The sequence below is a fragment of the Hyposmocoma kahamanoa genome, unplaced genomic scaffold (assembly GCF_003589595.1).
Source record: "Hyposmocoma kahamanoa isolate Upper Pololo Valley unplaced genomic scaffold, ASM358959v1 65, whole genome shotgun sequence".
Taxonomy (NCBI): domain Eukaryota; kingdom Metazoa; phylum Arthropoda; class Insecta; order Lepidoptera; family Cosmopterigidae; genus Hyposmocoma; species Hyposmocoma kahamanoa.
The window spans coordinates 1,272,574-1,285,444 of NW_020653853.1; the positions used below are offsets into that span (position 1 = coordinate 1,272,574).

Sequence of the window (12,871 nt, forward strand, 5' to 3'; positions counted from 1 at the left end):
ATTGCTTGTGTCATGAGTAATAACGATCAGAAACTAAGAATAAATAAGCCCAATGTATAGAAAAGCGACGGCGGGCGTGGGCAGGCGAACTCTTGACCGGCCGACGGCAAACGGTACTGGTTCTGTAGGAAGAGGTTTATGTTATGGCGATCCCCATAAAACTAATTATATTCTTAAATGCTCTGGTGATTACCGGAAGATTTAAACTCGACGACGTCTGCGGATGAGTCGCTTGATTTTATTGGCAAAGCGTCTTGTAATACGATACATTACTAGTTACAAATACATCAATATGTGTAAAGTAACAAAACAGTATGGATAACTTTGTCAGGATGCAGAAAATTACTATGCAAAGTTAGAAGCACCTACGTGAAAGACGTCAGAGGTTTGTTTAAGTGCGCTTGCAATTAACCTACAAGAACAATAGATAATGTAATGTTAAATGTAAATTTCCTAGAAATACTCATTACGAATATCAACGGCACCTCATGCCACCTGTTTGGAAAAACCATGCAAAGTTTATTAAAAACACGAATGGACACGGTGAGTCTATAAAATTCTAAGATATATACGTATAATAAAGTGAAATATGATTAAGAGTAATCAAAATATATGAATAGCATCGTTCGAGATAAACTTTTTAATAGTTTAGCGTAGGCGACTTCCGCGCCATTAGACTTCGGGAACGATATTAACGTCAAACATACGACTCACGCATCAAATGGAACACCCATTACTATTATAATTTTCCATAACGGCCTGTAGAAAGACAGAAATTTTAAATTGAAGCTGTTGACATTATTGGCCCGGGATAACAGAAAATGTAGATCACGAGATCACTAACTATAACAGCTTTGTGTTTGAATATGTTATTAAATGTAAACAAACTTCACTTGAGTGCTCTTTGGGTTGAATCTTGTAACTCTAAACCCATCAGAATGGCATATTCAATCCAGCGCGAAGGACTAAAAAAAAGACGCCGAGATTTTTGTTTCGTCAACTAATACGCAAGTTTTTTAAGGTGAAACACGAGACACATAATTGACAGCTGTTGTGTAATCAACCTCGCTGGGCCTGCGGTTTATAAGTAATCGACACTAAAATAAGTAAACGTAAACTAATATAGTAACTTAAAACATAATATTGTTTATTAAGCTTTTATTAAATAGGCCATTTACAGCTTTAGCATAGAATTTTATAGGTTGTAAACAAAATAACGATAACACATTATAGTTTATGATCTGGAAACATAATTTTCTTACGATAACTACCGCCAACGCGATGTGGGGATATCAAATTTATCTCTAGATGCAAGATTATGCTCTATTCTTTAATCTGAATTGCAGCTAACTTACTACCTACGCCTTCTAGTCTACATTACTTCTACTCTACTTTAAGGCCGATAAAGATACTTTATAGACTTCATTAGAAGCAAAATCTTCTATGAATAAAATTGTGCTTTATGTGTCCGTGTAATACAAGGATAGATGTACAACCAGTTACCACGCCTATACACTAAAGCCGTAGGCAGCGGTTGCATTACTACAGCATTACTACGAAATAAACCCACCAATGGAGATTCATAATACGAATTGTAATACTTATGCAAGTCAGTATTCACGCTGGCTATCGTATGAATCTGGCAGATCGGCAGATAGAAAGTCCAGCCCACGCATGTTGAGAGGTCAGCCCACCTACGAGAATTAGATTGAGCAAGGCTTCGAGCAATTACAGGGGCATTATTGATGATCAGTGACGAATACTAATGCACTCAGTGCATCTGGGTAATGTGGGAATAAGTTTATTGATACTAACGTCATAAGGATGGAGATTTTGATCTAATCAACAAAGAGAGCGATTTTGAAATAAATTCGGTAAATAATGGGATTACAAGAATGGTATGAATGGAGTTCATAGACCAGAAGTTCGTAAAGAAATGAAAGGAAGATACAGCAAAGAAGACAACTGATAAGGCAAGTACAGAGGAACTCTCTGACAAAAACAACAAAGGCTTAAAAAAATTTCTCGTACTAGCAAAACCAGTAAAGAGCAATGTAAGTTTTTAGTAATACATGATAAAGTAATGGATGACTATTGGAGACAACAGCGGAGGAGGCTAAGTGCTATTAGTGGAGCTGAGTGATTGGAGAATATCTACGACACAGTTGCTAAGAAGGTATTGAAAACTAGTCTAATTGATGGTCGTGGAGCCGACGAGGCTACGTGAAAGTCATTAAGGTGATATTTGTAAACTAATTTAGTAAACAGTAGGTACCTAATGAGTTACTGACTAGAACGCAATACTTACAAACACTAATGGTTTATATTTATATTTATTTATGTGTATATTTTTGACACGTGATATTTGGAGTCAAAGTGGCTACTAGTAAATTTAGCTACAAACTACTAAGTACTTTTTCATTGCTTTCAAGTCTCTAGTTTTATCATCCCTATACCCCTATACCCCACCTACGGTGGGTTCGGGCTCGGCCTGCGGCACGTGGTCACTTTCAGATTAAGGGGTGTGCTTATGCTCTTCGGTGGCACAGTGATTAGTACTATGGGCGCTTGATGAGGAGGTTCCAGATTCAATCCCTTATTTGAGCCAATTTATGAAAAAAACATTTTTAAGTTGGTCCTGGTCAGGGTATTCTGGGTATTGCCCTCAGAATTATCGTTATTCTGGTACTCGTAGTACAGGAGATTCCCAAGATGTATAGTAGAAATTTGAAGTGATTGTCTGGCATTTTTTCAAAAAAGATTCTAACAGAGAGACGGTCGAGATACAACAACCCTATAAGTTGTATAAGTAAATAAGATATTATTTCCACTACATCGGGAAGTATGCCTGACATTTTGAACAATTGTGAAATCTAGTCCCCGTATACTACCTACGGAAGGTGGCGTGCAGACGCTTCGGGCTTATGACTTTAAAAATATTAACATAGCTCTTTAATGGCGGCTGTATTGATAAAAGGCAAAAAGTAAATTTTGACTGCAAATTATTATTAAACACTCATAGAGAACTCATCATGGCGATTTTCAGTAGAGTTAGAGCAAAATGTTGTCAACCGCTAAAAAAAGTTTGTAAGGCAGCCATATTGAAAAATGGCGAAAAATAAATTTTGACCGGAAGTTATTATTAAACACCCATAGAGCCGATTTTCAAGTGAATTAGAGCAAATTCTCATCTACCGCCAAAAAATACTTCTATGGCAGCCATATTGAAAAATGGCGATAAATTAATGTTGATCACAAATTATTATCAAGGACTCCTAGAGACTCTCACATGACCATTTTGGAAGGGATCAGAACAATTTTTTTTCTACTGCCAACAAACGCTTGTATGGCGGCCATATTTGAAAATGGCGAAAAACCAATTTCGAGCACAAATTATTATTTGGCACTTCTAGAGGCCTTCACATGCCAATTTTCAGCTGAAAATGAGCGCGTCTTTTTCGGCAGCTATTTTTAACGAAAAAAAAAACACTTATATGGGAGCCATATTAAAAAATAGCGAAAAAACTTTTGACCCCAAATGATGATTAAAGACTCCTAAAGATGCCAATTTTCAGCCGCAACGAAGCAAGTTTTTCTTCGGCCGCCATTTTGGATTCGCCAACTTGAATTATTTTTTACGCAGGCAGTTCACCACTATTACCCCTCTATGATATTCCTTCCAGCACCTCCTACCTATCTCTAACAGTTTCTGTGATAGAAGGCTTCGAAATTTGTATGGCGGCCATCATGTTTATTTGAATTTCAAACATTTTTTACACTCTGCAGAAATTAACCAAGGTGTATGTCATAAAAGTGCACAAAAATCCCCCCCATGTATTATAGTTTTTGCAGGCCGTTGATCACTCGTTTACATTTTCCACATTCAGGTCTTCTCATATTTGATTCTTTGCCTTGGAGCCTATCCGCGTATGACGGTATAAATATATTTTTTCCACCATATCGGGAAGTATGCGTTCTATTTTTCTAAGTGAGTCAGGATTTGTAGCTTTATGTGTATAATAATACCTTGCATACCACATTTAGACGATGACACTATCACGACGATACGACAAGTCGATAGATTATATTTTAACAAGCTGTGGAAACGTGGAAACAAACTATACGTTACACGAGGGATTAAATTTAAAAAATGGAGATAACAGTTGAATAGAGGTAACAGCGCGTGCGCAGGTCAAAGGTGGGCGAGACGATCGGCGGAAACCGGCAACGACCAGACAACACCCACATAAATATTCCTTATGGAAATATGAATCTCGCTTTAGATATTATAATAATGAGATGGGATATTCCGTAACAAATTAGCGAAATCGTCTACAACACAGAATAGAAAGGAAATGCTTACGGTCAAATCTTCAAAAGACCCTCTATAGCATTTACAAGATGTTAATAGATTCAAGATGTTGTAAAAGATTATATTAATAACAATACTATTTAAGTCTTAAAAGATATTTAAGTTGGAACATACGATGACACATTATAGTTTTAATAGATAAAAATAACTTAATTGGCAATTATCTTTGAAAAGAATGGAATAACAAACTCACACCTGCACCAACCTGACAACTCGAAAGATAAGAACGAGTTTTAAAAAAATATGCGCTAATCGTAGACGCATATAAATCACAACTTTCCCTAACAAAAACTAATATAATCGATAAAAATATTTATATAGCTTTTGTTTTATGACATGGCTAACCAATATAAACATTCCACACATTTTTGCATAAGTTTTTCAGTTTACCGCCAGTAAAATGGCAAGTAAGGATCGAAAACGAAGATACTTTATGCAGGTTCTGCCTGTTACAAATATGTTTAAGGTGAGGTATTACAACGAGGTATTAATATGAATAAAATAAGAACAGGCGCAAAAGATTTGACACAGTTATGACGTCGACGAGCGCCCAATGGCGACTGATGAGGCAAATAAACCGCTGGTCAATTTTTAAATTTTAGTGAATTTAATAAATACAGAGCTTCAGTTGATAACTAAAACTTAGCAGGTTCTCTGTAGTACTTAAAGACAATTATTATCCCCTTATAAAAATTATGAGCCAAGTAAGATATTTAACTCTTAAATAATTCATTCTAGCTTTCATTTTACCCTGTTTTCAGAATTTTATATGAACACATAAGCACATTCTTTAGAGAATATCCTTGAGTGTATCGTATATTTTTTCTTAAGACCGTTATTTAATGGTAAATACCCAAGCCATTTGATCCAGCAAAGTTTTTCTAGCTTCTCCTCCGGTAACTCGCCTTCATCAATTTACTAAAATAGCCTATAAAATGCTGTTAAGTGGCGTAAATTCAACGGATTTTACAATTTGAAATCAATTCCAATGATTGGAAGTGGACAGATTAACCTGCAGATCTGAGGGGTCAAATCGAAAAAAATAGCTAGAAATTATTTTCTTTCCGCTACTGTATACATATTTTACTTAATGAAGCAACAGACGGTCAGTAGTTCACCAAACGTTGCTATCGTGGGGTTAAAACACTTGAACCGTCTGTGGAGGTGGATAAAATTGTACCGGACTCAATTAGATCGTTGTCCCATAATCAGTCCAAATGGAGAAAAGAGTGTTTGTATTTTTATCGAACTGGGAAGTTTGATAAAAAGACAAGCAAACTCTTCGCGGAATTTTTTACTAAAATAAAATTAAAAGCTTTCGATAAGGTTTATAGTGTTACATTCATAAGAGAAACGTATAATAAAAAAATGTAGTCATGAGTTATTACGTTAAAAGTGTAAAACAAATACAGTTTGATACAGTCAGTAAATCAAATATTACATGCTCTATAAATTTTAATTTAAGAGAAACTTAATCGTCTCGTTTATGCCAAAATACATAAATGTGAAGCATTTTTTATTTCCGCCACAGGTCTAGAACCAATTATAATAATTTTGTATCGATGGTTAATATATTAGGCAGGTGTTTAATCGAATTATTAATATTGCGAAACCAGTGACTAACCGGTCGGGGTCGGTTATCTGCCGGGGTCAATTGTCATCGCCTTTTCGATGAGACGAACATTAAAAAACCGCCGGCGATAGTGAGCATTAGAAGCAAATCTGTTAAAAGGAATACAATAATGATAGATCGACGGGGTTCATTAATTAAATTTGGCAATGGTAAATAGTTTTAAGCAGAAATGGTAAATTCCAATCACAGCAACACCAACCAACCCACACGTATTGTTACTAACAATATACAAATCAACATTTCGACGGTATTAATCAGAAACAAATTCATAATCGCCATTTTAAACGAATGTGTTGAAAAACAAATGAAAATAGAAAAGTATATTGATAGCGATCAACTTTCGAATTGAGATGAATCAAGCCGCGTCGTCGTAGCCGCTGAGTTACGAGCTAGCGTTTATGCAAATAACAGAGTTCATTGATGAGGTACCATTGACACAGCTAACGGTAATATGACTGGTCCCCTATACGCTATAAATACAAGCAGAAAGTATTTAATCAACTCTTGGCTCGTAAAATATGTAGACAAAGAATAGTTCGCCATTATCGTTATTCATTTTGAAAAGCTTGTTTTATTTGGTAGAAACGGAATTAAATAGCTATTAGCGACAATCCTTATTTGTCCATACCTGAGGCGTGAACAAGAACATAACTAGTATACGTACTTCAAATGTCAGCCTCGGTTACACTGTTCCAAAACAGGGTGAAGTGTTGTCAATGATCTAACATTAATGACCTCGGCGACACTTCACGTTTCTTCGTGACTTGTCCAGCTCTTTCACGTTATCGTATCGACTCCTTGTTACATGTACACAATGTAAGAGATGTCAAGTGAGGGTCTCATTACCTCGTACTGAGTTCAATGTAGGTTACCTAAGAAACAAATACCAATCACAATTTAGTCGAATGTTTATCACATCAAAAATATTAGATAGTTGGTTTTTTTGTGTGTTTCTATATCTTCTCAAAAGAATCGCTCTAGAATCTTTTTCAAATGCTATAAAAGAACACGAAATAATCGCTGTTAAGTAATCATAATCAATTACACGAGTTTCTCCATTCGTATCTGGTTCTTAAAGCTTGATCAGGCTGTAGCGTATCTTATCTCCGATTTCACATGATATGTTGCCGTTGCGCGTTTACCGAAGGCGGTGTTAACAGCATCCACCGATTGCGTGTGATCTCGACGATTTTGCTGCTTAACCTATCTTCGGAGCTTTAGAGAATGGTTATGTACCTACATACGTCAACAGAAAATGTATAATCTTGGTGTATTGTTGCTAAACGATGAAAATGAAATATTGTTTTAATGTAATAGTAGTAGTAATAGGTGTAGCGAGGGTTGCTAAAAGCATAACGTGTCTTCTGACTAAGAGGTCTTTGTACAACAAACACCCACTGTGCTCAACACTTAATTCTTGACTGAAAGGTAGTTCAGTCCATTATGTCCTCGTCCATTACGTCATCCTTGCAGTCCTCTGCAAGGCATCGTTGTATATGTATACCGGCGCAGATGATCGCTTTTCCTCGCACATTTTGTAAATGAGTAATAGTTAATAGCTTCCTACTACGCGATTGTTTGCCTTGGCCCCACATATCTCAATGACGACGAGGACGGGAGTCCTCTGCCACTGTCCTCCATTTCGCCCGGTACTAGTTTGTCGCATCTATTGCTTGCCAGTCACTCTTAATATAATCCTAAATTTGAACAAGTGTCATAACTTTCGTGCAGCATCAACGAAAATAGAAACTGGTTAAACTGACCCCTGCAAGTTAGAACATGTTTGCGGGCATTTATATAAAACTGTATCTACAACGATGGGCAGATAAAGTGGTGGGCGGAAGTAGACATGACCTGCAGGTGACATATTTAAATGGGACCGATGTCGTTACGAATCGTTGTGCTTGATTGGACTTTTTTTAACTTTCTTTCAAGTTATATTTTATGAGATAAACTATTGATGGAAACAGTTATACAGTAATCCCCTAGCGAACAATAAATATGATTCACTATTTAAAAACACAAATCATATCAACATCGTCAACCCATTATACGCCCCACTGCAAGGCATGGGTCTACTATAACGAGATGGTTTAGTTATAGTTGGCCACACTGGGGGACCTCACGGTTTTTAAAGGGCTGTGAACCTTTTTCGATGTACAGGTTTCATGATGATGGTTTCCTTCAGAGTCAGCGAGAGGTATTGTTACTAAACGGTCACTAACAAATCAAGGTACATGCCCAGCACAGGGTCCCGAGCCATCGACCTCTAATTGAGAAGCAACCATATGGTACCACCATTTTTCCAGACATACCGTTCAATATTTAAAATCATTACCTAAGATAAATTAAATTCATCCGGAAAAAATTATATCACGTGATATTTGTTTGCACACTTCAATCGTGGAAATATTCTAAGCTACGTTACATAACGTTACCATTACACGATGTTTCAGACTAAACATGGGGCGTGGAGTCACAACACAAGCTGTCTGTGTTATTGGATTCTTCAGTAAAGAAATGACTTCATAACTTCTTCAAGCGCGCCGTCTTGCCAGCGTGCGCAAGCGCAAGTCTCGTGTGCACACACACACGTCTATAGTTTCCGGCCGCATCTGTGAATGACGATAAAGCTTGGAGCTAAAAATTTGCGCTCTGGGAGAACCTGGTGTTGTGAATGTGACTGTAATTGCCGGAATAAACTTACAAAACTATGGGGCTATGTTGAGTGTGAGCGTTATTATTATTATTATTAAAACAGTCTTGTATAAAATATGTTACTAAGTGTAATAACTCGAATTTCCTAAATTCAACTTCTTAAAGTGTCATGTCCTACTAATGAGATTGGCAGTCAGTTCATTACATTTGTTTTTATCTCTAGCGTGGCTATACAGTCGGGTTGAACTCGTGATCCCGGTCTACGACCAGCTTTCTTCTGCCATCGAATATTCCCATCAGTATGAGTTGCGGGACTTCGTATAAATCATGTCTAAGCATTTGTCCTTAATATGCAACTATTAGCTGTTTAAATAAGTTTAATAAGCGCACGATTTTCACTATAAAAAATATATACTATAATATAGCGTTAATGAGTCTATAATTATATCCATAATTACTTTAAAATTTTTGAAGCAATCTCTGTTTACATGTAATAAAACACAAAGTAAATTTGACATACAGAATCATGTTCCACAAATTGCAATAACTCGTTTCATATCCTCATCACCACCACCATCATCATCAGCAGCCTATTGCAGTCCACTGCAGCCCTCAGCTTATCGCTAGATATGTTTTATATCTTGATTCCAAAATGTCTGGAAGAATTCCTTCAGTATTCACTCGTCTTATAAACATTTCGTGAAGAATTTGCATTATGCGTAACAGTGCACGTGTGAAGCGATTATGAATGACAGGAAGTGTTGGATAATAAAATATTTTTTCATAGAACTGTTACATGTGTCACTGAAAGATTCCACATTCATATTGTGCAATATTGACGTCCATTGGAATGGTAACATCGAGAAGCAAGTGTCAAGAACTATTGTCTAGAAAAAAGGCAAAAAATGTATTAGCACCCATCTATATTATATCACTGTTGGTTATACACAGTATCCTCTCGACATGGTTTTAAGGAACATCTTCGAACATACTTGTGGACCTTCGCTGAAATGCAAGGTTCATCATGATGTTTTCTTTTGTTGAGTCATAATTTAGTAAAAAAACCCAAAGTATGAACAAAACTATGATTTAAGATAATTTAACAACACAAGTAAACAGTCAAAACGTGCTTTAATGAATTTTAAAATGACGCTTTTGCTATTCAAGATGTTCCACATTCCAAAATAGACAATAGCTTTTGAGTACACTTTAATGGATTTCCATCGATATTTATATGATAATTATGCTGCCTCCCGTAGCGGCTAGACGAGACATCAGCCGCATGCGCATATACGCGTGTTTACTACGGCCGGGTTGCTGTCGATCACTTCGGGTCTTACGTCACCGCGGCGCGCAGTACCATCTCCCGCCAACGACATTATTGACCTCTCTAAGATAACTTTACTTTCTGCCCACTGTGCTACACCCATACGTTTTGACGCTTTATGTGTCAGTAGCTTCAAGTTGTAAATTGCCTTTCTCAATGCATCTATAAGTAACGTAGATGGGTTCAGTTTAGTTGACCATGTAGTAAAAGGAAATCGAAGACACTGTGAAGTGCATAACATCGTAAATAAACGCGATATACGATAGCTTCTTCATGGAGACATGGAGTTATACACATGACTCTAATATAGTTCAGCAAAAAGGTTTCTTAGACGATGCTAATTTTTACGAATATACAGTATTAAAATAACCATTAATATGATAAAACGGTGATTCAGAGACTGAACACTTGAGTCGCGAAACTGGTATTACCAAAAACTAAATTAGTGAAACGCAAAAAGCTGTTTATCTATTAAGTGGATTAATAATGTATTAACTTGAGTAATCAACTGGATTTAAATTGGTGGAATACGTTATACTAACAGCTTAAAAGCAAGCGTATCTATGAATGGAATAGACTGGAGAATAACAAACGATGTTGGTGCGGAAGGAGTGTGTTTATTTACCGACGCTACAAATGCGATAAACACATTATGTTGCAACGATACAAAACGTCCGGATTTCATAGTAAACATTATCTGAAGGTTTGAACAGACTTTAGGAATGATAGATCAAGATTCTCAATTGGATATGTATAACTAGAAATAAAAATACTTTATAAAAATGGCCTTAATGTTTTTAAAAATTTTATAGATCGCGTACATCTAGCCGAGACCTATCGCATGTGATTGCCGATCTTTTGAAGCATTATGGTTTTAATTTAGGAAACTCGATGTCAATTTCTAATCTAAATTATGTAGATACGTTTTTTACTACGACTATTAGTTTCTGAAGCATTAAAATAAAATTCAACAGATTAAAACATCTAATTACCACACATTTGACATAACCAAGTCGGGAGCTCTAAAGATAGACTAATACTTAAGTCTGAATAATTTAAATTCAAGTCAATTCATTTATTTTATTATTTAAATGAATACATTATACTGGCGATACAGGGAAAACATGATTATTCGAATAGTCGATAATGTCGCGAAAATTGTCGTGTATATATCAGAAAACAAATTTATAGACGACCTCAACATACTTTTTTAAGACACAATCACTTGATGTCTGAACAAATCTTCCATAACCACACAAGAAGTCATTTAGTAATAACAAAATGATAACCTAAAAAGTATACAGTCTCACAACCCAAAGCAGTTTGCGCACGTAATATTGCGGATCGTGCAAACATAGACCGTTTACTCAACACCATTCTGTATCACTGATTATACAAGATGGTGTTCACTTTTCTCTGTATCTGGTCAAAATAGATTTTTCTTCGTCTTCCTCGCTTGGGCAACCATTTTGCTTTCGATCCCAGCTCTAATACTTTAGTCATCTTATCGTATAGGGTAGCCAACCACAACATTCTCTCCGATTTTTATGTTTTTGCTTTCTTTTACTCTCTTATACTTTCAATTTTCAAACAAGGATAAAATGAGTTCGAAAGGAAGCCTTCCTAAAATAACAAGTTATTCCTATACTGTTTTATTTATTACAATAAAGTATATAAGTATGTGCTCTATTGTAATATATAAATACTAATTCTGCACATTTTATTATTACTAAAAGTTCTCACATCTTCCAAGTATAAACAATGTGCCGTTTTCAACCATTTCCGCCGCTTCTCCAATATCCTGGCCTGCACACGCGTCTATCTCATTCTAGATCAGTTCGATGTACCAATTCAAAAGCTCGTCAATTTCCGGCGATCGTTCCGTCGTGGATGGAAAGCGGATGAGGTCATGCAACTTCAAACTCTGTGCCAATTGATACATTCGACACGACATTTGTTCAAGTTTCATTTCCCGTTGATTCAAGCTAATGATTAAAAACTCATTAGCTAGAGTCATTCTCACGGTAGTTTACGGTAGCATTCATTAGTTCTGCTGGTCTCACTTGGTTTGCATTAAGCTTGTATAAAATATCTGTTATTGATAGCTTTTAACGGTATATCAAATAATAAATAAATAAATAAATATCGTACAGAAAAATCTTCAACGATTCGAATGTTCTATTTTTATGATATCAATTGACAGGGCGAACAAGTCGTGAGCATGGTGGAAAGCGACACATAACAAATCTGGAGGTCGATTCAGAACCTTACGATAACTCAGTTGTCGACCGATTTCTTTTCATTTTTATTTACAACACCCGAATCGAGCGTCAAGCTGTCCTATTCGAAACCGAACCGAAATGACGTCACACCCGTATGATTACTCGAACTTCTCGACCGGCAAAGGCTACAAACGTTTCAGAACAGTTATCGAATGAAAGTTGCCGAACGTCATATTGTTTACAAAGCAAGAATTAATGTGGAAATATCTTACTATTTTAAATAAAGTCTCCATTTAGTTCAATTTTATGAATTTATTTTAATGCAAGACTAATGCATTCGTATATTTTAGGCCTTTAAAGTTTTTAAAAAATATATAAAAGGATTTTCATTTTTCTTATAATCTATTTTACCGACTACCTCCGTAAACGTGTTGGATAACGATATCGTATCCGAATCCGAATCGAACGTTTAATTCGAATAACTCGGAAAGCGTTCTTCGATTCGAGAACGATATCCAACCTCCTTGGTGCAGTCCTCCTTGTCATAACTAACGCATTTGCATTTCGGTAACTTTCGAGATATTGGCACCTACAGTTTTTTTGGCACCTAAAAATAATAGGGGTTAAAGTATGAAATTGCCGATTTGTACTGAAAATCT

The 12,871-nt window shown here is 36.1% G+C and overlaps 1 protein-coding gene and 1 long non-coding RNA gene across 4 annotated transcripts in view; both read right to left on the reverse strand.

Moving 5' to 3' along the window:
- LOC113231399 (bone morphogenetic protein receptor type-1B) overlaps positions 1-12,871 on the reverse strand; it is a 131,494-nt gene that overhangs the window by 49,207 nt on the left and 69,416 nt on the right. The gene's annotated exons all lie outside the window — the stretch shown is intronic.
- The window catches only part of LOC113231401, a 24,058-nt gene continuing 17,773 nt past the window's right edge, over positions 6,587-12,871 (reverse strand). The window contains exons 2-4 of the long non-coding RNA XR_003310561.1: positions 8,444-8,620; positions 7,051-7,220; positions 6,587-6,877 (exon numbers count right to left, since the gene is read on the reverse strand). This is a non-coding gene — a long non-coding RNA (uncharacterized LOC113231401). The remainder of the gene's footprint in view (positions 6,878-7,050; positions 7,221-8,443; positions 8,621-12,871) is intronic.